Below are 4,453 nucleotides of genomic sequence, written 5' to 3'. Positions count from 1 at the left end.
CCAGGCGGGTCTCGAACCTGCAGGCTCAGGCAATTCACTCACCTCAGCCTCCCAAAGCGCGGGATTACAGGCTGAACCACCGAGCCCGGCCCAGCTTTCTTTTCAAGAGCTAGGTTGCAACTGCCTCAATTGAACTGAACTAATACATACAGGATACTGTTATCTGCTAGGTAGTGTTAGGCTTTGGGGTTCAGAAATTAAGATACAGTTCAGATTCAGCACTTCTAAAGAGACCAGAACCAGCTCTTCTATCAGAATTTCTTTGGTGAAGTCAGGTATAGTGGTTCACGCCTGTAATCCCAGCACTTTGGAAGGCAGAAGTGACAGGATTGGCTGAGCCCAGGGGTTTGAGACCAGCCTGGGCAACTTGGTGAGACCTTGTCTCCACAATAAATAAAAAAATTAACTGGGCATAGTAGTGTGTGCCTGTAGTTCCAGCTACTTGGAAGGCTGAGGTGGAAGGACCACCTGAGTCCAGCAGGTAGAGGCTATGGTGGCCGTGAGTGTACCACTACACTCTAGCCTGGGCGATAGAGTGACTCCGACTCAAAAACAAAAAGAAATTCTTTGGCTGGAAAAAAAGAAATCTTAGTTCTTATTTCTATTCTGCTTGGTGGTCTGGGGATGGTCCTTCTACCCCCTGGGCCTCTTTTCCCTCTGAAGGGAAGGACTAACTTGGTGAAAAATCTATCATAATTTAAAACATGTTGAATTGAACTCCATGTTTCCATGTGTCCAGGCGAAACACCTTGGAGTCATCCTTAACTCTTCTCTTTCTCACACATCCTATTCAATCTGTCAACAAATCCTATTGAGTTTACCTTCAAATTCAGAGTTCCACCATGTCTCAGCACCTCACCCAACCTGGTGCAAACCATCGCCATTTCTTGCTAAGATCACTGCCGTTGCCTCCTGTCTGATCTCCCTGCTTCCATACTGCGCTGCTGCAGTCTCTTCTCACCGAACAGCCAGTATGGTTCTCTCAAATGGAAGTTCAAACCCTCCAACAGCTCTGCATCTCATTCAAAGTAAAAGCCACACAGCCTATATGATCCATCTCTTTTCATGTCCTACTCTCATGTCTACTCCACACTGGCCTCGTTATTTCTTTTTTTCTTTTCTTTTCAAGTCAGGGTCTCACTCTGTCGCCCAGGCCAGAGTGCAGTGGCACAGTCACAGCTCACTGCAGCCTGGACCTTCTGGGCTCAGGAAATTCTCTCGTACCAGCCTCCCAGATAGCTGGTATTATACGCACGCACCATCATGCCCAACAAATTAGTTTATTTTTGTAGAGACAAGGTCTCGCTATGTTGCCCAGGTCTCTAACTCCTGGGTTCAAGCTATCCTTCTGCCTTGGCCTCCCAAAGTGCTGGGAGGAATGAGCCACTACACCTGATCTGTTCTTCCTTCCTTCCTTTCTTTCTTTTTTTTCTTTCTTTCTCTCTCTCTTTCTCTCTTCCTTTTCTTGCTTCTCTTTCTTCCCTTCCCTGTCTCTCTCTCTCTTTTTTTTTCAGTTGGAGTCTCATTCTGTTGCCCAGGCTGGAGTGAAGTGGCACACTCACAGCCACCACAGTCTCTACCTGCTGGACTCAGGCTATCCTTCCTCCTCAGCCTGCCAAGTAGCTGAACTACAGGCGCACACCACACCCAGCTAATTTTTTGATTTATTGTAGAGATAAGGTCTTGCCAAGTTGCCCAGGCTGGTCCTGAACCCCTAGGCTCAGGCAATCCTGTCACCTCCATTTCCCAAAGTGCTAGGATTACAGGCGTGAGCCACTCTGTCTGAATGTCTGTTATTTCTTAAATACACCAGGTACCCTTGCACTATTTCCTCTGCCTGGAATTCCCCTTTTCTCCAGATAGCTGCATGACTGACTCATTCATTTCCTTTTTTTTTTTTTTTTTGAGTTGGAGTCTCACTCTGTCGCCCAGGCTGGAGTGCAGTGGCATGCTCACAGCCACCGCAGTCTCGACCTGCTAGGAGCTGGTGATCCTTCCACCTCAGCCTTCCAAGTAGCTGGAACTACAGACTCACACTACCATGCCCGGCTAATTTTTGATTTATTGTAGAGATGAGGTCTCATCAAGTTGCCCAGGCGGGTCTCGAGCCCGCGGGCTCAGGCAATCCACTCACCTCAGCCTCCCAAAGTGCGGGATTACAGGCTGAGCCACGGAGCCCAGCTTCTTTTTTTTTTTTTTTTTTAGGTTGGAATCTCATTCAGTCGCCCAGACTGGAGTGCAGTGGCCGCTCCCGGCCACCGCAGCCTCGACCTACTGGGCTCCGGCGATCATTCCGCCTCAGGCTTCCAAGTAGCTGGAACTACAGGCGCGCGCTACCACGCCGGCTACATTCATTTCCTTCATGTGTTTACTCAAGTCACCTCAGTGAAGCCTGCTCTGCTCTATTTAAAACTGCAACCCCCTGTAATTCCACGCCTTTGGGAGGCTGAGGTGAGTGGACTGCCTGAGCCCACAGGTTCGAGACCTGCCTGGGCAGCAAGATCTCATCTCTACAATAAATAAAAAACTAGCCGGGCGTGGTAGTACGCGCCTGTAGTTCCAGCTACTTGGAAGGCTGAGGCGGAAGGATCGCCGGAGCCCAGCAGGTCGAGGAGGCTGCGGTGGCTGGGAGTGGCCACTGCACTCCAGTCTGAGCGACAGAGTGAGACTCCAACTCAAAACAAAACAAAACAAAACAAAAAAAAACGCTGCAACCCTCCTTTCCCCTTTCCTGTTTTTCCTCCATATCAATCATTTTCTTCTCCAACTCCTGGCCTCAAACTGAGAGTACAGGCACATACCACCATGCCCAGCTAATTAAAAAATATTTTTTTTGTACAAATGAGGATCTTGCTATTTTGCCAAGGCTGATCTTGAACTCCTGGGCTCAAGTGATCCTCCTGCCTTGGCCTTCCAAAGCACTAGGATTACAGGCATGAGCAACCATGCACATTCCCTTCTAACATAGTACAGAATTTGCTACTTCTGTTTATGTCTATCTCCTCCCACTTGACCGTAAGCCCTGTATCTACTAATTAAATATCTAATTCATTCCACTAAACATTGCTGTCTATTAATGTGCCAAGTGCTGTGTTAAGCAATGGAGCTACAAGGTGATTACGCTTATAAGTCTTGTGAAGGAAGAAATAATAATCATTATAGTAGTTCATTTATTGAATGCTTCCCCTGTGTTAAGTTTGCTAAACATGATGACAACATTGATTAAAACAGACTCTGGGATTGGGCTCAGTGACTCAGACTGTAACCTCAGCACTTTGGGAGGCTGAAGCGAGTGGATTGCCTGAGCTCAAGGTTCGAGACCAGCCCTGGCAACTTGTCGAGACCTTGTCTCTACAACAAACAAAACATTAGCCTGGCATGCTAGTGGGTGCCTGTAGTTCTACCTACCCGAAAGGCTGAGGCAGAAGGATTGCCTGAGCCCAGCAGGTCAAGATTGCGGTGGCCATGAGGTTGCCACTGCCTCCCCACCTGGGCAACAGAGTGAGACTCCAACTCAAAACAAAAATCAGACTCTGTCCCTTTCCAAACGGAGCTAATAACAATAAAACAGACTCTGTTCTACATGCATTATCTCATTTAATCCTCGCTGAGACCTATAAGGTGACTATTAGCAGCCTCATTATAAAGCGTAAGAAGCCGGGCTCGGTGGCTCAGCCTGTAATCCCGCGCTTTGGGAGGACGAGGTGAGTGAACTGCCTGAGCCCGAGGGTTCGAGACCTGCCTGGGCAACTTGGTGAGACCTCATCTCTACAATAAATCAAAAAAATTAGCCGGGGCGTGGTAGTGCGCGCCTGTAGTTCCAGCTACTTGGAAAGCTGAGGCGGAAGGATCACTGGAGCCCAGCAGGTCGAGGCTGCGGTGGCCGGGAGCGGCCACTGCACTCCAGTCTGGGCGACTGAGTGAGACTCCAACTCAAAATAAAAATAAAAATAATAAAGCGTAAGAAACAAGATTTCAAGGGTCGGAAATGGCAGAATCTGGACTTGAATCAAGGTGATGGCAGTGAGAACAGAGAGTAGGTTCAAATATGAGAAATATTTAGGACCTAGGATCAGCAAGGCTATGGCAAAGATTGGACGTCTACCATCTCCCCCTCCCCCGAAAGACAGTTTTGATGGGGTGGACCAAAGTGCCACAAGGCCTAAGGGAAGGATGAAAGTCCAACTGGAGACGCGCTGAGTTGAAGTGTCCGAGGGCCGGTCCTGTTATGCAGTCCATCTTGAGCCGGAGCTGAGAGGCGGTTCGCACCCTTCTCCCGCCCGCCGCCCAGGGCCTGGAGAGAAGCTAGGAGAAGGAACGCACAGGGAAAACAGGAGGTGAGTTCCCCTCCTTTTTAAAATTTTTTTTTATTTTAAAGATGTGGAGTACAATTCAGGGTTGGGCATACAAATGTTCATTATGCAGGTACCTTTGTTGGTGAGGTGTGCCCCCC

General features: G+C 48.6%; 1 protein-coding gene across 1 annotated transcript in view; it reads left to right on the top strand.

Annotated features, from left to right (window-relative positions):
- TMEM39B (transmembrane protein 39B) overlaps positions 1-4,453 on the top strand; it is a 38,524-nt gene that overhangs the window by 7,772 nt on the left and 26,299 nt on the right. The gene's annotated exons all lie outside the window — the stretch shown is intronic.

The sequence above is a fragment of the Carlito syrichta genome, unplaced genomic scaffold (assembly GCF_000164805.1).
Source record: "Carlito syrichta isolate Samal-C Ts95f unplaced genomic scaffold, Tarsius_syrichta-2.0.1 Scaffold309100, whole genome shotgun sequence".
Taxonomy (NCBI): Eukaryota; Metazoa; Chordata; class Mammalia; order Primates; family Tarsiidae; genus Carlito; species Carlito syrichta.
This window is presented reverse-complemented; position numbering and strand designations above follow the sequence as displayed.